General features: G+C 47.5%; 1 long non-coding RNA gene across 2 annotated transcripts; it reads left to right on the plus strand.

The window, feature by feature from the left end:
• Positions 1-14,705: 14,705 nt before the first annotated feature.
• LOC125542639 lies at positions 14,706-22,818 on the plus strand. 2 transcript variants are annotated; one of them, XR_007298002.1, is made up of 4 exons: positions 14,706-14,824; positions 14,934-15,087; positions 15,373-15,463; positions 21,953-22,818. It is a non-coding gene; the product is annotated as an uncharacterized LOC125542639 (long non-coding RNA). The 2 variants fall into 2 exon arrangements; XR_007298001.1 differs by having other exon boundaries at positions 14,934-15,463; positions 21,953-22,817.
• The last annotated feature ends 741 nt before the right edge of the window (positions 22,819-23,559 follow it).

The raw sequence follows: 23,559 nt of genomic DNA on the forward strand, positions 1-23,559 counted from the left end.
CAGTTAGGGGGAACACTTTCTTGAAATTATTATGAGGGATCATCTTATTTACTACCGTCGTTCTAAGTAAACAAGATGCAAAAACATGATAAACATCACATGCAATCAAATAGTGACATGATATGGCCAATATCATGTTGCTCCTTTTGATCTCCATCTTCGGGGCTCCATGATCATTGTCGTCACCGGCATGACACCATGATCTCCATCATCATGATCTCCATCATCGTGTCTTCATGAAGTTGTCTCGCCAACTATTACTTCTACTACTACAGCTAACAGTTAGCAATAAAGTAAAGTAATTACATGGCGTTGTTCAATGACACCCAGGTCATATAATAAATAAAGACAACTCCTATGGCTCCTGCCGGTTGTCATACTCATCGACATGTAAGTCGTGATTCCTATTACAAGAACATGATCAATCTCATACATCACATATATCATTCATCACATCCTTTTGGCCATATCACATCACATAGCATACCCTGCAAAAACAAGTTAGACGTCCTCTAATTGTTGTTTGCATGTTTTACGTGGCTGCTATGGGTTTCTAGCAAGAATGTTTCTTACCTACGCAAAAACCACAATGTAATATGCCAATTTCTATTTACCCTTCATAAGGACCCTTTTCATCGAATCCGATCCGACTAAAGTGGGAGAGACAGACACCCGCTAGCCACCTTATGCAACTAGTGCATGTCAGTCGGTGGAACCAGTCTCACGTAAGAGTACGTGTAATGTCGGTCCGGGCCGCTTCATCCCACAATGCCACCGAATCAAGATTGGACTAGTAACGGTAAGCATATTGAACAAAATCAACGCCCACAACTACTTTGTGTTCTACTCGTGCATAGAAACTACGCATAGACCTAGCTCAGGATGCCACTGTTGGGGAACGTAGCATAAATTCAAAATTTTCCTACGTGTCACCAAGATCTATCTATGGAGTCATCTAGCAACGAGGGAAGAGTGGATCTACATACCCTTGTAGATCGCGCGCGGAAGCGTTCAAGAGAACGGGGTTGATGGAGTCGTACTCGTCGTGATCCAAATCACCGATGATCCTAGCGCCGAACGGACGGCACCTCCGCGTTCAACACACGTACGGAGCAGCGACATCTCCTCCTTCTTGATCCAGCAAGGGGGGAGGAGAGGTTGATGGAGATCCAGCAGCAAGACGGCGTGGTGGTGGAAGTAGCGGGATTCCAACAGGGCTTCGCCAAGCGCTGCGGGAGGAGGGAGATGTGTCATGGGAGGGAGAGGGAGGCGCCAGGGCTTAGGTTGGGCTGCCCTCCCTTCCCCCCACTATATATAGGGCCAAGGGAGAGGGGGGAGGCGTAGCCTTGGCCCTTCCTCCAAGGAAGGGTGCGGCCAGGGGAGGAGTCCCTCCTCCCCAAGGCACCTCGGAGGTGCCTTCCCCCTTTAGGACTCTTCCTTTCCCTCGATTCTTGGCGCATGGGCCTCTTGGGGCTGGTGCCCTTGGCCCATATAGGCCAAGGCACACCCCCTACAGCCCATGTGCCCCCCCGGGGCAGGTGGCCCCACCCGGTGGACCCCCGGGACCCTTCCGGTGGTCCCGGTACAATACCGGTGACCCCGAAACTTGTCCCGATGGCCAAAATAGCACTTCCTATATATAATTCTTTACCTCCGGACCATTCCGGAACTCCTCGTGACGTCTGGGATCTCATCCAGGACTCCGAACAACTTTCGAGTTACCGCATACTAATATCTCTATAACCCTAGCGTCACCGAACCTTAAGTGTGTAGACCCTACGGGTTCGGGAACCATGCAGACATGACCGAGACGTTCTCCGGTCAATAACCAATAGCAGGATCTGGATACCCATGTTGGCTCCCACATGTTCCACGATGATCTCATCGGATGAACCACGATGTCAAGGACTTAATCAATCCCGTATACAATTCCCTTTGTCTAGCGGTACGATACTTGCCCGAGATTCGATCGTCGGTATCCCGATACCTTGTTCAATCTCGTTACCGGCAAGTCTCTTTAATCGTTTCGTAACACATCATTGTTGGGTTTCGTAGTAATTTCAAAAAATTTCCTACGCACACGCAAGATCATGGTGATGCATAGCAACGAGGGGGAGAGTCTGATCTACATACCCTTGTAGATCGCAACGGAAGCGTTGACACAACGTAGAGGAAGTAGTCGTACGTCTTCTTCCCGATCCGACCGATCCAAGCACCGTTACTCCGGCACCTCCGAGTTCTTAGCACACGTACAGCTCGATGACGATCCCCGGGCTCCGATCCAGCAAAGCTTCGGGGATGAGTTCCGTCAGCACGACGGCGTGGTGACGATCTTGATGTTCTACCGTCGCAGGGCTTCGCCTAAGCACTGCAACAATATGCCCGAGGTGGAATATGGTGGAGGGGGGCACCGCACACGGCTAAGGAACGATCACGAGGATCAACTTGTGTGTCTATGGGGTGCCCCCTGCCCCTGTATATAAAGGATGGAGGAGGAGGCCGGCCAAGGCTAGGCGCGGCCAGGATGTGGAGTCCTACTAGGACTCCAAGTCCTAGTAGGAGTCCACCATGAGGGGAGGAAGGGAGAAGGAAGTGGAGGAGTAGGAAAGGTGGCCGGCCCCCTTTTCCCTAGTCCAATTCGGACTAGAGGGGAGGGGGGGCGCAGCAGGCCTTTTCTCCTCTTCCCACTAAAGCCCATCAAGGCCCAATACTTCTCCCAGCGAATTCCCGTAACTCTCCGGTACTCCCAAAAATACCCGAATCACTCGGAACCTTTCCGAAGTCCGAATATAGTCGTCCAATATATCGATCTTTACGTCTCGACCATTTCGAGACTCCTCGTCATGTCCCCGATCTCATCCGGGACTCTGAACTCCTTCGGTACATCAAAACTCATAAACTCATAATATAACTGTCATCGAAACCTTAAGCGTGCGGACCCTACGGGTTCGAGAACAATGTAGACATGACCGAGACACGTCTCCGGTCAATAACCAATAGCGGGACCTGGATGCCCATATTGGCTCCTACATATTCTACGAAGATCTTTATCGGTCAGACCGCATAACAACATACGTTGTTCCCTTTGTCATCGGTATGTTACTTGCCCGAGATTCGATCGTCGGTATCCAATACCTAGTTCAATCTCGTTACCGGCAAGTATCTTTACTCGTTCCGTAATACATCATCTTGCAACTAACTCATTAGTTGCAATGCTTGCAAGGCTTATGTGATGTGCATTACCGAGAGGGCCCTGAGATACCTCTCCGACAATCGGAGTGACAAATCCTAATCTCGAAATATGCCAACCCAACATCTACCTTTGGAGACACCTGTAATGCTCCTTTATAATCACCCAGTTACGTTGTGATGTTTGGTAGCACCCAAAGTGTTCCTCCGGCAAACGGGGAGTTGCATAATCTCATAGTCATAGGAACATGTATAAGTCATGAAGAAAGCAATAGCAACATACTAAACGATCGGGTGCTAAGCTAATGGAATGGGTCATGTCAATCACATCATTCTCCTAATGATGTGATCCCGTTAATCAAATAACAACTCTTTGTCTATGGTTAGGAAACATAACCATCTTTGATTAACGAGCTAGTCAAGTAGAGGCATACTAGTGACACTCTGTTTGTCTATGTATTCACACATGTATTATGTTTCCGGTTAATACAATTCTAGCATGAATAATAAACATTTATCATGAAATAAGGAAATAAATAATAACTTTATTATTGCCTCTAGGGCATATTTCCTTCAATCATCCCGTGATCAACTCCTTGATCACATTGTGCACATTATGATGATGTCCTATCGAGTGGGCCCAGAGATACCTCTCCGTTTACACGGAGTGACAAATCCCAGTCTCAATTCGTGCCAACCCAACAGACACTTTCGGAGATACCTATAGTGTACCTTTATAGCCACCCAGTTACGTTGTGACGTTTGGCACACCCAAAGCACTCCTACGGTATCCGGGAGTTGCACAATCTCATGGTCTAAGGAAATGATACTTGACATTAGAAAAGCTTTAGCATACGAACTACATGATCTTGTGCTAGGCTTAGGATTGGGTCTTGTCCATCACATCATTCTCCTAATGATGTGATCCCGTTATCAATGACATCCAATGTCCATGGTCAGGAAACCGTAACCATCTATTGATCAACGAGCTAGTCAACTAGAGGCTTACTAGGGACATGGTGTTGTCTATGTATCCACACATGTATCTGAGTTTCCTATCAATACAATTCTAGCATGGATAATAAACGATTATCATGAACAAGGAAATATAATAATAATCAATTTATTATTTCCTCTAGGGCATATTTCCAACAGATGTGTTCCAGAAACACATTGCTGGGAATGGCTTCTCTTTTGGAACCTATTTTTGCCAGATCATCAGCTGCTTGATTTTTCAGTCGGGGTATGTGATGAAGCTCTAACCCCTCGAATTTCTTCTCTAGTTTTCTCACTGCATTGCAATAACCAGTCATGGCTGGACTTCTGACATCCCATTCCTTCATCACTTGATTGATCACTAAATCTGAGTCGCCATAGACCATGAGGCGACGGACGCCGAGTGAAATGGCCATGCGTAACCCATATAAAAGTGCTTCGTATTCTGCCTCGTTGTTAGAGGAATCAAAGTGGATTTGAAGAACATATCTGAGTTTATCTCCTCTGGGAGAGACCAACACCACTCCGGCTCCGGAACCATTTATCATCTTGGAACCGTCAAAGAACATGGTCCAATGCTCCGAGTGGACCTGAGTCGGCAGTTGCTGTTCAATCCACTCGGCGACGAAATCCGGATTGCCTGGGACTTGATAGCTTTCTTTGCCTCAAACTTGATATCTAGAGGAAGGAGTTCAATCGCCCATTTTTCCACTCGACTAGTTGCGTCCCTGTTATGCAAGATCTCAGACAACGGAGCGTCGCTGACGACTGTAATGGAATGATCAGAGAAGTAGTGGGCAACTTTCTTTGTGGTCATACAAATCCCATATACGAGCTTCTGATAATGAGGATATCTTTGCTTCGATGGGGTCAAGACTTCAGAAATATAATACACTGGGCGCTGAACTTTGAAGGTTTTCCCTTCTTCTTCCCGCTCGACCGTGAGTACCGTACTGACGACTTGTCCTGTGGCTGCAATGTAAAGCAGCAGAGGCTCCTTGCTGACTGGGGCAACAAGCACCGGCTGGGTGGAGAGCAGAGCTTTGAGTTCTGCGAACGCTGCGTCAGCTTCAGGAGTCCACTCGAACTTGTCAGACTTCTTCATCAATCGGTAAAGAGGTAATGCCTTTTCACCGAGACGAGATATGAATCGACTTAGGGCGGCCAAGCAACCAGTAAGCTTCTGAACATCGTGTACTCGCACAGGACTTTTCATTCGGAGTATAGTACCAACTTTTTCTGGATTGGCGTCGATTCCCCGTTCGGAAACAAGAAAACCGAGTAACTTTCCGCCAGGAACCCCGAATGTGCATTTTGATGGATTAAGCTTGATATCAAACCTTCTGAGGTTGGCAAAGGTTTTAGCAAGGTCAGTCAGCAGGTCGGAACCCTTCCGTGACTTGACCACAATATCATCCATGTACGCCTCCACATTTCGACTGATTTGGGTGAGCAAACACTTCTGAATCATCCTCATGAATGTGGCTCCGGCATTCTTGAGGCCGAATGCATGGTAACATAATAGAAGCACCCGAATGGAGTGATGAAAGCTATTTTGATCTCGTCAGGTCCATACAGACGGATCTGATGGTACCCGGAATAGGCGTCTAAAAAAGACAGTCGCTCACATCCCGCAGTCGAGTCGACTATTTGGTCAGTGCGGGGGAGAGGAAAATGGTCTTTCGGGCAGGCCCGATTGATATGTTTAAAGTCAATGCACATGCGAAGCGACTTGTCCTTCTTGGGGACCTTGACAACATTGGCGAGCCACTCGGAGTGGTAGATTTCTTGGATGAACTCTGCCGCTAAGAGCCGAGCTACCTCTTCGCCAATGGCCTTTCTCTTCTGGACGGCGGACCGTCGGAGATGTTCCTTGACAGGTTTTATTTTTGAGTCGACTCTTAGGCGGTGCTCAGCCAGCTCCCTGGGAACACCCGGCATGTCAGAGGGCTTCCATGCGAAAATGTCCCAGTTCTCACGGAGGAACTGGATGAGCGCTTCTTCCTATTTGGAGTCGAGTGTTGTCGAGATATGAGTTGGAGCAGCGCTGGGGTCGGTTGGGTGGATATGAGCTGTCTTTGTATCGCCAGTCGACTGAAAAGCTGACTCTGTAGCGGGCTTCTTGGCTCGCAACAAATCACTCGGGTTTGCAGTCTTCTGGTATTCCCGCAACTCCACCACTGCCATCTGAGCGTCGGCGATCTTCGAACCTTTCTGAAAACATTCTTCCGCTTTCTTCCGATTGCCCGTAATAGTGATCACACCTTTGGGACCAGGCATCTTCAATTTAAGATACACATAACACGGTCGGGCCATGAAGCGTGCATAAGCCGGCCTGCCCAAAATAGCGTGGTAGGCACTCTGGAAGTCTACAACTTCAAATGTCAACCTTTCTTTGCGGTAATTCTTGGAATCACCAAAAACCACATCAAGAGCAATCTGGCCGAGTGATTCAGCCTTCTTCCCAGGAATGACTCCGTGGAAACTCATGTTGCTGGCGCTGAGTCTGGACATCGGAATGCCCATCCCTTTCAATGTCTCAGCATACAATATGTTCAAACCACTGCCACCATCCATCAAGACTTTGGTCAGTCGAGTGCCTTCAACCACTGGGTCGACCACCAGAGCTTGCCTCCCAGGGGTGGCAATATGCGTTGGGTGATCGGACTGGTCGAACGTGATGGCAGTCTGGGACCATTTCAAATAACTTGGTGTCGCCGGAGCAACCATATTCACCTCTCGGTTTATGACTTTCAGTCGACTTTTGCTCTCAACATCAGCAAAAATCATCAAGGTGGAATTGACTTGAGGGTATCCGTCGTCACTGTCCTCTTTGTCCTCGACCTTGTCCGACTCCTTTTCCTTACCTTTGGGCTGTTTGCCCTGGAACTGCTGGATCAAGAGTCGACACTGTCGAGTGGTATGTTTCGGGTAAATGAAATTACCCTCTTCATCTTTCTTTGTGTGGACGAGACATGGCAAGTCCAACACATCATTTCCGCCTTGGTCTTTAACCTTTTTAGGGTTCCAAGGCCCTTTAGGTTTCCCTTTAAACTTTCCTTGGGTTAAAGCCAAGGCTTCCCCAGGAGCCGCTGGCTCAGCTTTCCGCTTCTGTTTCCGATTGGAATTGCCCCCGGGTTCTTGGGCGACTAACTTGAGTTTGCCACTCCTGAGCCGATCTTCATCTTCGCCATTAGCGTACTTGGTGGCAATCTCCATCATCCGATTCAGGGACATATCTCTGGTTCGACCGAATTTCAAATTCAGTTCTCTGTACTTGACACCCTCCTTGAAGGCACAAACTGCTTGGTGGTCAGGCACATTCTCCACCGAGTGATGTAACGTGATCCACCTCTGGATGTAATCCCTCAAAGTTTTATTTGGCTTCTGTACACAAGACCGCAGTTCCGTCAGCCCTGTCGGCCGCTTGCACATACCTTCAAATGTGGTGATGAACACTCGGGAGAGATCCTCCCAAGTGTAAATGCTGCTAGGTGCTAACTGGTTCAGCCATGCTCTGGCCGAGCCCTCCAATATGAGAGGGAGGTGCTTCATGGCCACTTCATCATTGCCGCCGCCGATCTGGACGGCCACTCGGTAATCTTCAGGCCAAGTATCGGGCTTGGACTCGCCAGTGAACTTACTGACTCCAGTCGCCAACCTGAAGTTGGGAGGAATCACATCGGCCCTGATGGCTCTACTAAAGCATTCTGGCCCCGAAACGTGTACTCTACTGCTGGTAGGTGCATCTCTATCGTGACCTTCTCGGTGAGCCCTGTTCCTGTCGACCAAACCCTAGACGAGAATGGATCTCGCGTCAAAGCCTGGCCCTCTGGGGTCGACTGGAATCCTTCACCCACCACTATGAGGGCGCCTGTCATCCTGCTGGCGAGGCACATACGACCCGCTCCTCGGGGGAGGCGTGGGCACTCGACGTCGACCGTCACGATCGACTCGGTGATCATATTGCTCATGGTTCCCATACTGGTCACGCCGGTCTCCATGTCCCTCACGCCTCGAGGGCGATCTCGGGCTATGAGCCGACTGGACTGTGTCCATGGCAACGGATCTGCTGTGAATCCTGTTCCGCGACTGAGAAACAGCGGAATCCTGATCTCTTGCTTCCCGGAGTAACGCTCTGATCTGCAGCAAACCTCTGCCAGCCTCCGACTAGGAAGGTTGAATCAACTCCACTATACGGGCCGCAGCTGCTAAATTCTGAACCGGAGTTTGATATACCTGCGGGGGCGGGAAGAGCTGACGTCGACTGGATTCGGGAATCCGTTGTCGCGCACGCTCGTCGAGTGCTCGCTGGAGGTTCTCCAGTCGAGTGCGCTCGGCCAAGTTTGCCAGGCGCGCGTCCTCCAAGGCGCGAGCCTCGGGGGTCTCTCCAACGATAGGAGTGTGCAGTGCATCCATGTTCCGGCGGCGAAGTTCTTCTCTCTGCAGCAATGTGAGAGGCTCGGGAAGATACTCCTCATGGAGACGCGACGGGTCGCCTCCACCCGCGCCTCCGTCGGTACGGGAAAACCGGGAGGACTGGGCGGTCCATCGACCATCAGAACCTCCACCGCCGGATCGCTGCTGTCGCACTCGGATGTGGTCTCTGCGGAGCCAGTCGACAGGTCGAATAGGCCGTAGAGGGATTCGTCGGGCCCGATCGCCGCGACCTGGGGGGTGGCCGACTGACGCGCCACCGCGTGCCTCACCCACCGCTGAAGTCTCGACCGACCGGAACGCTTGTGCCGGCGGGAAACGGGGAGTGAGGACAACACAGGAGCCGACCGATAGGGGGTCGACGGTTGCCGCAGGAGAACGCCGTGGACGCACGCGCTAAAGTGCGTTGCCCCGCGAGCAGGGAGTGCGTCCACGTCGAGCGGAGCCTCCTGGAGCCAAGCAGAGTCGTCGACGATGAACGTGAGCGCGCCGAGATGGATCTCGCGGCCCTCCACCGAAACTCCGCCGAAAACCATGATGATTCGGGTCGAAAAAAAGTCGCAACTTCTCCAACAAACGCTAAAACACCTGCCCCACGGTGGGCGCCAACTGTCGTGGTTCTAAGTCTGACAGTAGTGTAGGGGGGTAAGTATAGAGAGGCAAGATCTTAGCTGTGGAGAAGTTGTAAGCACGCAAGGTTTATGAGTTCAGGCCCTTCTCGGAGGAAGTAATAGCCCTACATCTCGGAGCCCGGAGGCGGTCGACTGGATTATATGAATATGGGTTATAGAGGTGCGAACCCTTGTCTCGGAGGAGGGGGTGGATTATATAGAGTGCGCCAGGACCCCGGCTAGCCCACGTTACAAATGGTTCGATGTACATTAAGGCAGGGCGTTACCGGTAACGCTAGTAATAAAGTGCTATGATGACCATAAAAGCTACTTAATGACCGACCGTTAGCGTGCGGAGTGACTTCAGGTCTCCTGGCCGTCGAGTGGTTGGATCTTGGTCGAGTGATTGCTTCTTGGTCGAGCGTCTTCGAGTCTGTCGAGTGGAACACCTCCAAGTCGATTGAAAGGTGGTTCCTTCTAGAGATGTCCTTGGGTAGGGCAGTTAGGACAGGTCCATGATCCTACCCTAGGTACATAGCTTCATCAAATGCAACCGACGTACAGATTACAATGGGAGAATTATCTCTTTAATTAACCTATTAATTTTAATCCTAATAAGCATCAGTCAGCCGAAGCTGGTTAGTACTAATCGGTTTAGCCGAAACCAATTAGTAGTAATCAGCTTCGCCGAAACCAATTAGTTCAAATCGGCTTAGGCAAACTCGACAGCTGCATGAGACCAAAATTTTCAACCGACGGCTAAATGGAACCATATTTTCGACCGTAATTTTATCCCGCCACCCTTTCCCTAGTTAGCCGCAATTTCCCGCAACCTTTCCCTCCATATGTTCCGGCATTATCCTTCCCGCCAACCCTTTGTCGTCATTCTTTCCCGCCAACCCTTTCCCTCCATTCTCTGTGAACATCACCTTCCCGAGAAGTGATACTCCAATGTATCTACTTTTCCAAACACTTTTGCCATTGTTTTGGCCCCTAATTTGCATGATTTGAATTGAACTAATCCGGACTGACGTTGTTTTCAGCAGAATTGCGATGATGTTGTTTTTGTGCAGAAATAAAAATTCTCAGAATTGGACGAAACTTTCGGGAGAATTTTTATATAATATATAAAAATACTGGAGCGAAGAACCACCGGAGAGGGGCCACCCTGGGTCCACAAGACACCAGGGCGCGCCCCAGGTGCCAGGCGCGCCCTGGTGGCTTGTGGGGCCCTCGTGGCTCCGCCGACCCTAATTCCTGGACTATAAATTCCTATTTCCGGAGAAAAAATAAGAGAGAAAGTTTCACCGTGTTTCACGAGACAGAGCCGCCGCCACCTCCTGTTCTTCATCGGGAGGCCTGATCTAGAGTCCGTTCGGGGCTCCGAAGAGGGGGAGTCGTCGCCGTCGTCATCATCAACCCTTCTTCATCGCCAATCTCATGATGCTCACCACCGGGCGTGAGTAAATTCCTTCGCAGGCTTGCTGGACGATGATGGGTTGGATGATATCTATCATGTAATCAAGTTAGTTTTGTTAGGATTTGATCCCTAGTATCCACTATGTTCTGAGATTGATGTTGCTATGACTTTGCTATGCTTAATGCTTGTCACTAGGGCCCGAGTGCCATGATTTCAGATCTGAGCCGTTTATGTTTTCATGATTATATCTATGTTCTTGATCTGATCTTGCAAGTTATAGTCACCTATTACGTGTTATGATCCGCATACCCCAAAGTGACAATAATCAGAATTCTTTCCGGTGATTACCGTAGTTTGAGGAGTTCATGTATTCACTATGTGTTAATGCTTTGTTCCGGTTCTCTATTAAAAGGAGGCCTTAATATCCCTTAGTTTCCGTATGGACCCGCTGCCACGGGAGGGTAGGATAAAAGATGTCATGCAAATTCTTATCGCAAGCATGTATGACTATATACGAAATACATGCCTACATTACATCGATGAACTGGAGCTAGTTTTGTGTCGCCCTAGGTTATAACTGTTACATGATAAATGTCATCCACCATATGTCACCGATCCAATGCCTACGAGTTTTTCCTATATTGATCTATGCTAAGTTACTATTGTTGCTGCTGCCGTTACAACTGCTACAAAATCACTGTTGTCATTGTTACTACTGATGCTATTGTTTGCTACTGCTATCAGACCATCATATTACCGTGCCACTGATCACTCTGATGCAGATATTAAGTTTCCAGGTGTGGTTGAATTGACAACTCAACTGCTAATACTCACAAATATTCTTTGGCTCCCCATGTGTCGAATCAATAAATTAGGGTTGAATACTCTACCCTCGAAAACTGTTGCGATCCCCTATACTTGTGGGTTATCAATAAGCCACAGTAGGTATGTCTCCAGGCTTCGAGTGATCTGTGTCGCAGTCAAGGGGACTTGTGGATACCCCGGGAACTTCTAGATCTGTAGTCAGTAAGTAAATAGAGAAAGTTAGTAAATAGAGAAGGTATATGTAGAACCAGATGCATGACAAATAAAAATATGAGGCTGGTGAACTAACCTAGAAATGGAGCAACCATTCAAACTTAGGTCCGTAAGGCTCCGAGACTAAGGCCGGAGCATCAGGGTAAACATCTCGGAAACGTTGTGCAATTTCCTGCTCCCAAGCAGCCGGTGCCTCCAACGGTCCTATGGCATGACCCGCCAAGGGGAGTCCCAACAAAAGTGACACGTCCTCCAGAGTAGTTGCCATCTCTCCTCAACAGAAGTGAAACATGTGGGTCTCGGGCCTCCATCGGTCCACTAAGCACGTGAGCAAAGATGCGTCAATGGCGAGGCGTGTAGAGATATCTGTGGCCGCAACCAGACGCGCGGGGCGTGCAACATGACAAACTAAAAATATTCACACACCTAAATATTTGACATCTGAATATATTACGGAATATTACCGGACCAACTAAAAATATTCACAGACCTAAATATTGGACATCTGGCTCAACAGCCTTCCAGAGAACTCCGTTGGCAGCTGGGAAGACCTGGAAGACGCCTTTCGCGATAACTTCCAAGGTACATATGTCCGGCCACCAGATGCCGATGACTTAAGTCACATCATCCAGCAGCCCGGAGAGTCAGCCAGGAAGCTCTGGACTAGATTCCTAATTAAGAAGAACCAAATTGTCGATTGTCCGGACGCCGAAGCTCTCGCGGCCTTCAAACACAACGTCCGGGATGAGTGGCTCATCCGCCGCCTCGGTCAAGAAAAACCAAAGTCCATGACAGCCCTTACCGCTCTAATGACCCGCTTTTTCGCAGGAGAAGACAACTGACTCGCTCGTAGAAGCAACATCACCAGCGATCCAGGCGTGGTGGTGGCGTGCACGACATGGAGATGCAACAATATGCAGGTATCTGGTCATTGGCTCCACAAACACGATACACATTTAATAAGGATTACATACGAGAACCAAGAATTGTGTTTTCGTACAATTAAGTAACATAAGAACTAGTGTTGAATCTTGATAGCCCTATTGCAATTTCCATCATTTCCATTACTCTTTTGTTCCAAGTTACTATATATTTTGGCACACTTTAATTCTTGTTCACACACTCTTGCAATACTTCGACTTCCGCATTGCTTTTGCTTGGTATCTAAAAAAAATGTACGCACATTCCGACAAAACCTCTACAAGAGGCAAAAGATCATTTCCTCATCTCACCATGGGATCGATACTCTTACTTTAAAATAGATAAACCCATGCACTTGCAAGACACTACGGGTGCATCCAACTTGCTTGATCATAAAGGCCGAAAGCATTTTAGGAAGCCCATCACTGCAATATATAAGCCAAATTTTATAATGTAAAGTCCCCCTAGTATATAAAACATGAAGATCATGATTTTTTTTATTATAATGCAATAATGGTACAATGGAGCACTTTAGAACTTTTACTAAGAATTGGTACTTCTTTGAAGCACTTAGTGTATACTAAAACGGATCATGGTGTTGCTCCCTCTCATCCTTTTTTTGGACACCTTCATGGTGTTTTTTGTGTTTGATCTCTCTTTTTTCCTATTACTTTTTTGGTAAGAGCAACACCGTACATGAATGATCAATACACTTTTGAATGTACTCATAACTCAATGAATCAAATGATAAAAAAACTATATGAAAATGGAGAAAAATGGATATGTCATATATAAATATCATGCTAGCTATATATATGATCACGCAAAGCGTATGAGAATATGGACCACATCTCTGTGACGCCGGATTTTTAACCAGGGTAAATAGTTTCATGTTTTTCATGTCTGACTTGTCAATTGCTGATTCACTGTAATTGCCATGGAAAATGTTTGATTTTTCATGGTAAAAAAAAATCTGACGTTTGATTTGTCATTGCGTCATTCGTTTTGTTGAGGCACGAACAGAAAATCTTCTTTCCATGATGCATACGTTGCGCTACCTTTGTAAGTGCATTTTCTTTCCATGTATAGCTGATCACCTCATCCTCTTTCTTTTCGGAATAGTTTAGACTCTTATTATATTTTCTGTATCTCGAACTTCTGTTCCTGGGATTTTTCTGTGAACGATTGAAAGCAGCGCCCACATGTTGTGTTTTATCAAATAAAACTGTTACAGTGATTGGCAATTTTAGGGACCGTCCATTCACTACCATCAAACGGTGCAGAAATAAAAATTACGAGACTAAAATTACATGAAATTACAAATAATAGTGGGACCATTACAAAATTATGGTGGGGCTAGTCATTTTCTAAAAGGGTAGATCCGTCCAATGTCAGTTAATGCTGATCGACTGTTCCCCTATCTGTCCGAAGCATCAGGGTAGGATAGGAGTTGCCGATGACCCCGACGGTGGCGGCGGCAGAGGCGGTCGGCGAGGATGGCCGCTGGGGCGAGGAGGTGGAGCCGATGACCCCGGCGGTGGCGGCGGCGGAGGGGTCCCAGGGGGCTCGAGGACCGACGTCTGATGCGGTCGTGGTTCCTCGCCGTCAAGAACTAGATCGAGCGCACGTCGGCGGTAGCCGTCCAGAGGAAGAGGAGGAGCACCCTGCGCCGGTTCGGCGGCCGTGGAACGGAGGAGAGGGAGAGAAAGGCCACCGGTGGCCCCATGAAGGCTGAGGAGGTCGCGCGATGGTGGACCGGTGGGCGTCCAAGAGGCAGTTGACCGCCGAGGCATCCCTGGTTCTCATACAGCGCCGGTTCGGCGGCCGCTCCGGCAAGGCCGTCCCAGCGGCAGGTTGAAGATACGATGGCTCCCCGCCTGGAATACTCCCCTCCAGCAACCTCCCCGGCTACCTCCCGCAGCGCTCCGGCCATGTTCCTCCCCGTCGCAGCGCCCAATCCTCTTCCTCATTGCTGCAGCGTCCATCGCCCAAATGTCGCCCCTAGTCGTCCATCAGGCGAGCGCATCCCTCCTTGCGATTTCCCAGCCTGGTTTGAATCGTGGAGTTCTTGACCCTTTTTCTCTCTGCATCAGGTGTAGGAGATTCAGATTTTGTATCCTCTGAATCATGCGTGGAACACAAGGTCCTTTGATTATTGCTTCTCACTACAGATCATAGTTGGTTTCAGCAGCCTTTGGCGTAATGTTGCCAGGTAGGAAGAGATGATCCAGAGTTACTGAAGCAAGAAGAGATCTAGCAGAAATAGTGATTTAACTTGCAATCACTCACGAAGTTTTATTTTACTACTGCTTTTGTTTCAGGTATCTGAGTCCATTGTCAGCTGCTCCTTTGACAGGGTAGTTGGCTTTGGACTTTATGAACGGGGTTTTCCATCGATATGATTTGAGCATTTTGTCTGCACTGGATATTTGTGTACGCATACATACTCCTTATGCTTGAACTACAAATACGCAGGTAAGTGTGTTGAGATTGGTCTGCCTGAACTAATTCTCTTGGTTAGCTTGTTTTTTGCTTAGTGTACCCGAGGTTCATCTCGGGATTCCTGATCCGCATGTCGATCTCGCATATACACTTGTTGCGTATGTGTTGCATTGCATCAATTAATTGGCTAAATGCTATTGTGAATATAATTAATTCTTCCTCGCCTAAATTTTTTGTTTTCTTAAGCTTACTAATACATGATAGTGTTGTGAAGTACTCCCTCCGTAATATTTTTTATTTTTTGTCTATTCCATGAAGAGTGCCTACTGAGGTTACAGAACTGGATAGAAGTTCATTATGATAGTTCATACAGAGAGTTCATTATGAGAGTTCATACAGAGAGCATCAGGTACTTGTTTTTGCTTAATATTACTACCGAACTGTTCACACGGAGTGTAGTTTAGAAATTTGATATCCCATATTTGTTCTGTTGTGAAGATGGTGTTTGCTATTTCTTGGTACAAAAAAATTTCCTCAACTAATCTTTCAGTACAAGGAGAGTAGGTGACACACTGACACTTCAGAATATTGACATCGTTACTGAAGTTTGGTAGTGCTGTTTTCATGTTTTTTTTAGAGTCAATTACACTAGTGGTGCTACAACTTGGCATAAACGATCACTTTGGTGCTAGAAGTTGCGGGGTACATTGAAGTGGTGCAAAAACTTGACATTGGCATGCAAATACAATGCTTATCTCGTTTGTATACGTAGTCATTGCTGACTAGGCATATGGGGCCCGCTGTCAGCCACTAGACCAGAGAGAAGGGGCTTATGGCCTGATTTTTTTGAAAAACACCCTTGAGATAAAAAATTCACAAAAGAGCCCCTGTTGAAGTTGTAGAGGTGGCCTTTTTCTCACCGACCAGTGGGTCCCGCCTGTCATCAGAGATTGAAAATTAAACTAAATAAAAATTAAGGATGGCAAAAACTTGGCATAAACGATCACTTTGGTGCTAGAAGTTGCGGGGTACATTGAAGTGGTGCAAAAACTTGACATTGGCATGCAAATACAATGCTTATCTCGTTTGTATACGTAGTCATTGCTGACTAGGCATATGGGGCCCGCTGTCAGCCACTAGACCAGAGAGAAGGGGCTTATGGCCTGATTTTTTTGAAAAACACCCTCGAGATAAAAAATTCACAAAAGAGCCCCTGTTGAAGTTGTAGAGGTGGCCTTTTTCTCACCGACCAGTGGGTCCCGCCTGTCATCAGAGATTGAAAATTATAATTTGGAATTTTAAGGCAAATATAATTTAGATACTTTCTACAATTATTTTTAACTAATAGGTGCCAACTGGGCCGGAAGATCTGCAGCCCATTTAACCTCCTCCAGCACTGAGGTCAAATACATAAAATGTTGTTATCCGGTTTGTGCCGATAGAACATTATGTTTGGAGTGGTTTGCCGGCTCCAGTTCGTGGTCGAGGTGTTGTTTTCGAGACTTGGCGCTGCAATTGTCTTTTAGTTTTCGCCTCTTAGGTTACAGGCGGACCCACTTCTCATATTGAGTTTACAAAATTTCCACGTTAATTGGTATTTTTTTAAAGAAAATAATATTTCAAGGGTGTTTTTGAAAAAATCAGCCCACACGTCCCTTTTCTCTGGTCAAGTGTTCTCCCAGTATTTGAAAAAAGAACTTCAGCCTCTCTCTGAACTAGGAACCGATGGATAGTTATCAACAAAAATATGGACTACAGTACAGATTAAAGAATTGATGGAAGAACCAGTTGCTGGTTCCAGCTCATGACAAATCATATATATCAAGTTTCCTGGTTTAGCTACAGAATACTGATAGGGAAATGCATATGTACAGTAACTTTTTTTAGACAAAATATAGTAACTGCAAAGTAGACGAGTCTTTTCCTTGCCAACCCATCTCTCTCCATTGTTCAGATATTATTCCCAGAAGCTCAGTTCCAGGAAAGGAAGCACACCATAGGGCTTTCAGTTCGTCCTGATAGAGTAAAAAATAAGATGACACCTAATTAATTAGATCCAATTTATGAAGTGGCACCTTGTATCAAAGCTTGCAAAAAATAGCACATCAACTTGATTAAAAAAAAGAGTCAATTACATTGTTGGTGCTACAACTTGGCATAAACGGTCACTTTGATGCTAGAAGTTGTGGCGTACATCAAAGTGGTGCAAAAACTTGGCATTGACGTGCAAATACGGTGTTTATCTCGTTTATATACGGAGTCGGTGCTGACCAGACGCGTGGGGCCAGCTGTCAGCGACTAGACCAGAGAAAAGGGATGTGTGGGCTGATTTTTTCAAAAACACCCTTGAAATATTATTTTCTTTTAGAAAATACCAATTGACATGGAAATTTTGTAACCTCAATATGAGAAGTGGGTCCGCCTGTAATCTAAGAGGCGAAAACTAAAAGACAATTGCACGTCAATGCCAAGTTTTTGCACCACTTCGATGTACGCCACAACTTGTAGCACTAAAGTGACCGTTTATGCCAAGTTGTAGCACCAACAGTGTAATTGACTCTTTTTTTAATCAAGTTCGTGTGCTATTTTTTGCAAGCTTTGATACAAGGTGCCACTTCATAAATTGGATCTAATTAATTAGGTGTCATCTTATTTTTTGCTCTATCAGGACGAACTGAAGGCCCTATGGTGTGCTTCCTTTCCTGGAACTGAGCTTCTGGTAATAATATCTGAATAATGGAGAGAGATGGATTGGCAAGGAAAAGACTCGTCTACTTTGCAGTTACTATATTTTGTCTAAAAAAAGTTACTGTACATATGCATTTCCCTATCAGTATTCTGTAGCTAAACGAGGAAACTTGATATATATATATGATTTGTCATGAGCTGGAATCAGCAACTGGTTCTTCCATCAATTCTTTAATCTGTACTGTAGTCCATATTTTTGTTGATAACTATCCATCGGTTCCTAGTTGAGAGAGAGGCTGAAGTTCTTTTTTCAAATACTTAGAGAACACTTGTGATGCAGTGGCAACTTGTGGGGCGTAAATAATGTATGAAATCACCTAAAATAGGTACGACAACTCAAAGTGGTATTATCGACACTTATGGGCCCGAACGACTAAGACTATTGAGACTGATACTTGTGAGCCCGAACGAGTGATATTCGTACTTGTGAGCCCGAATGCCTCAAAGCGGTACTTGCAACCCTGGACGATGTAGAGCTGTACTTGTAAGTCCGGACGACTAAGGGCAGTACTTTGACCTCGGATAACTACGACCGGTACTTGTGAGCTTGGCAACTCAGAGTGACTAGTAGTGGTATTGGTGTCCCGGATGCCGTAGAGGGGCACGAGATGGTATTGGTGTCCCGGATGCCGTAGAGGGGCACGGGATGGTATTGGTGGCCTGGACGAGCCATAATGGTACTTGTAGGCACACAACTAGAACTATGGGTCGTTTCAGGGCATCTTCAGCCGTTGGCCCCTCGGGAGGGGCAAAAAATCGCCCCCTGGGGCGCACCGGCGCTAAACCGCGCACTGGGGGCGTGATGCCCCCAGTCGCGGCCCCCCACGGGTTTTTAAAATGTTCAAATTCGACGCAAACACAACGCAAACACGGACGAGTTCGTTCAAATTTAAACATATTTTTACAAAAAAAAGGAAAAAAAACTACCGCGGGCTACCCCCGCCGTCTCCCTCGCCGCCCGCCTCGTCGCCCGCCCACGCGGTTCTACATGCCGAGGAGGCTGTAGAACCGCGTGTAGTCACCGCCTCGTCGTCGTCGCCCCCGCCTATGCCTCCGCCGGCCCTGCTGCATCCCTCCCCCGGTTGGCGCGGCGGGTTGGACGGTCCAGGGGCGTCGTCATCGTCGCTATCGAGGACGACGACACCGTCCTCGTCCTCGCGCCCATGTTTGCGGGCGGCGATCTCCTCCAGGGCCCGGCGCTGCCGGACCATCTCCTCGCGCAGGTAGTCGTCGCGCGACCACCGCATGGCGTCCTCGTCGGAGAAGCCGCGTCGGGCTATCTCCTCGTACTCCGAGGGGAGGCTGGACTCCACCTTGGGCTCGACGAGGGCGCCGGAGCTGCGGGTACGCGCGCTGACAGGCGTGTCCTGGGGCTCTGGCTTGACGGGGCGGAGGTGGAGGCAGGGAGAGCCGCCGGACGAGGAGGAGGACACCCCGGTCTCCATGCGCCTCGGCGTCCAGGAGCTTCCCCGGCGGCGTGAGAAGGACGGAGGAGCGGGGTACTCGAGGCGCGACGTGTTGCCGCCCTTGATGTACTCGAGGACGGACTCCAACGTGCGCCCGGGCACACCCCACCACCGACGCCGGTCGTCGGCGTTGAACCTGCCGGAGGGCACGACGCCGTTGGTGGCCTCGAGCTGCTCGTCGTGCCGGCGGTGGAAGTACGTCTCCCAGATTGGGCTGTCGGGGACGTACCGGGGCCCCTCCCTCGCCGCACGCGGCAGGGACGAGCGGATGCGTGCGATCTCCGCACGCCGCGCCGCGCCGGTGGGTACCGGGGGCACCGGCACGCCGCCGGCGCTGATCCTCCACGCCCCGGGCACCCGCATGTCCGGCGGGACCGGGTACTCGGCCTCGAAAAGGAGGCGAGCCTCGTCCTCGTGCAGATGACGGCGCCCGAATCCGTTCGCCGCCGCGCTGTCGCCTGGGAAACGCTCGGCCATGCTTTCTCAACTGGTGACGGCGAGAGGAGGAAAGGGGGAGAAATGAGCGCGTCATCGGTGGATGATCGGCGTGAGTCTCTCCGGCGCGCTTGCAGTCGGCTTTTATAGGCGGAGCCCGTTACGCGTGGCGTGATTGCGTGGCGGCCGAGGGACGCGCCACCCAGCCTTCACTGCGCGCGGCAGCTTTGGCATTGATTCGCCGCGGGAAACGAGGCGATGAGGACGATGAAGGGGCGAGAAGAGAGTAGAGTCGCTGACGCGGCGGGCCCGCAGCTCTTCGCGCCAAAAACGATTCGCCCGGCGCCCCCGAGCGACCCCCAGCACGCCGGGTTCGGGTTGGGTCCGCCGGCGCCAATTTCGGCCCGAGCCGGCGAAAACTGGGCTCTTCGGGGCGCGACTGGGCCGATTTTTTGGCGCCAGCGAACGAAAAAACGCCTGGGGGCCTTCTTGGGGGTGCGGCTGGAGATGCTCTCAATCCCACTACTAGCACTATGAGTCTTTCGATCCCACAAGTAACACCATATGGGTCGTCTGAACCCAAAACTACAAGTATGTATCGTCTGAGTCAACAATCACCACTATGGGTCGTCCGGTCCCACAACTAACACTATGGGTCGCCCTATCCCACTGCTAGCACTATGGGTCCTCCTAACGAAGAACTACAAGTATGGGTTGTCCGGACCCACAAGTAGCATTACCAATCATCTAAAAGAGAGAAGTGCATATTTCAACCTCGAACTCTTGCCCTGGTCTAATTTACAACCCCAAACTCCAATGCCGTCTAAATTACAACCCCCAACTCTCAAAACCGGCTAGGATTCAACCCTCTCCTCTCCGTTGACCGATTTTAACCATTCAACAGGTCCAGTCAGCATGCCACGTCAGCAAAAAAATTTAAATCTGTAAAATCAAAAAAATCCAGGAAAAGAAATAAAAAATTTCAAATTTTCAGGAAAAATTTAGGGAAAAATAAAAAACGAATTTCCAAAAAACAAAATTATCAATATTTCCATGAAAAACCAAAAAATACTTAAAATAAAAAAACTCCAGTGAAAAATTTCAAATTCCCAAGAAAAATATTTAAAAATGTAAAATAAAAATGTTAAAATTTCTAGAAAAAGTAATTTCCAAAAAATATATTATTTTTATTTTTTTCCCGAAAATTACAGGAAAAAGTTCTTGAATTTTTTTCGCAAATTTTTTCCCCGGGAAATTTTATTTCGGATTTTTTCTCGATCTTACAGATTTTAATTATATTTTCTTGAAATTTTGAATTTTTTTCTAATGTGGCATGCTGATTGGACCCGTTGACTGGTCAAAACTGCTCACCCCTGGTCAAAACCAGTCAACAAGGAGGGGAGGGTTGAATCCTGACCGGATTTGAGAGTTGAGGGTTGTAATTTAGATGGTATTGAAGTTCGGGGTTGTAAATTAGACTAGGGCAAGAGTTCGGGGTTGAAAAATGCACTTCTCTCCATCTAAAACCACAACTACCTTAACAGGTAGTCTCGACACACTATGATTGATACTTGTGAGAGCGAACGAGTAAGTGCGGTGCTTGTGGGCATGAATGACTAAGAGTGGTACTTGTGGGGCCGTATGAGTAAGACCAGTACTCGTGGACCCGAAATACTAAGAGCAATGCTTGTGGGCCTGAAGAACTAAGATCTGTTCTTGTGAACCCAGACGACTAAGATCGGTACTAGTGAGTCTGAGCGAGTATGATCATTCTGCACGCAGCGAGAACTTAAGAACGAGGATGATGTTGAATGGTTCGTTAGTAGGCCTTTTGTCTTCCATCTTCGCGCGGGTCGGGATGAAAGGTATCCTTAGTGACATTCACTTCAAGTTTTGTTATCCAAAGGATGGAATGATGTGATAATTATTTTTATCTATGTTTCATATCATCGGATTATAATTTCCAATATATCTTCAGTTCCAACCTTCTATTGAACTGAACCATTTGTGAATACTGGTTTTCTCTTCAAATTTCCTCGTAAAAATAGTGCTGCTTGCACAAACATGTCATTTACACTATACTGGAACATGCGCGTCTCCAACAGTGATTTTACATTAAACTGTAGTTTTTTTTTCTGATATGATAGTGTTAGTTTTAGTAAACTATAGGTTGGAAGTATGACGGTAATTTAGTAAAACTTCTACTGACGATCGTTACCAATTAACTCCACACCTGTTCCTTTGTGCAGCTAGCCGTTCTCTCTCAAGTCTGTCAGGATAGGACCGAAGCACACACCGAAGTAACCTGAACCTTAAACATCCTGCAGATCGTCGGTCCACTCAATCTGCTCATCACGAAGCAGTAAATCATTTCCTGCTCATCATGAAGTAGCAAACCAGTTCTGTGCTAGACCACCCATCGCGTGCATGTACTCATGGCTCACAAAAATATAAATAGAAGTTGGCAATACAGCTTCCTTTTCTAGACCTCCAGATTCCATCAACACATACATTTGTTGGCTTTTCTTGCCAAGAAAACTGCAGAGAGGTGAAGGCTGGTGAAAATCGAGACATGAAGCCTTTTTGTCAGCTAAGTTTAAGTTATTTGTTGGCTTTTCTTGCCAAGAAAACTGCAGAGAGGTGAAGGCTGGTGAAAATCGAGACATGAGGCCTTTTTGTCAGCTAAGTTTAAGTTGATTCAGACAACGCACGCGACAAAGGGAGAGGGTGAACAATGATTGCAATATGTACTCTTTTCCATCCATGGAGATGATATGAGAGCAATGTGGGTATTCATGCCCCCATTTTCCCCCTAGCTTTAAACTGCACACAGAGAAGTAAAATTGTGCAAAGGACTACTACTGGTCATTGTTGTCTGAAAACACGGAAGAGAGATCAGAGTTCGGAGAACATCGTCATGACCTGCAAAGGACAGAGGATAATTAGGATCGATCGACTATGTCTTCCTGCATATAACATACAAATAAATAAATTGGGGTCAATCATGTGGTGGATTAAAAATGAACTCTCTTTTGCTGAATTTCAATCATGTCGATGGTAAAGTGTAACAACTAAAATCAGGTAGAGAAGACAATGAATCACATAATAGCGAACTCATGCACAACTTATTTGCGCAATAGCCCTATCCAGAAACAATAAGATCCTTTTCTTGTTTTATGGTATTAATAGTTGCTTTATAAAAAATACCAGTAGTTAAATATTCTTGAAAATTCCTTATGTTAGAGTGGAAAGCCCTGGAAAGTTAGGACTGAGGAGCCAGGCGAAGGGGAAACTAAAGTATTTGAGAGGTGCTGTGCTATACACACGACAAATTTGCACGATAGGTAGACGACGATGGAATCCAGCCGGACATGCATATGACTGAGAACAGCAATAGCCACTGGATTTGCTTGTCGTGCACAGGTCGGGCACAAGTATCGTGCGTGAAGCTGTTTCAAAAGTATTTTAACTGGGCAGATAAAAGATAAACTGTGCATAGTTTTCCATTGGCTGGACAGTCTGACAAATTAGGGTAATTTCAGGTCAACCTCATCCTTTGGAAGTCAGTTGCGGGGAGGTCCAGATCCTGTTGCTCCCAAAGCATGTGCATGAAGACATAGTGTGTGTCATTAAGCTAACCATATGTTGCAGTCCCTGACTAATGTCCAGTTGCATCTTTGCTCGCCCACCGCAGCACTGACAACTGCGGCTCCTTCATCCTTCATCCTGCATGTCCTCATATCTCTTGATTAGTTGGGAACTTGGGATCTGCAGAGAGTATTGATATGATATAGAGACGGCAGATGCAAACAATATAATTTCTTTACTAAAACCAGAAGCGCAATACCTAAACGGA

This window comes from Triticum urartu, chromosome 3 (genome assembly GCF_003073215.2).
Source record: "Triticum urartu cultivar G1812 chromosome 3, Tu2.1, whole genome shotgun sequence".
NCBI classification, from domain to species: Eukaryota; Viridiplantae; Streptophyta; class Magnoliopsida; order Poales; family Poaceae; genus Triticum; species Triticum urartu.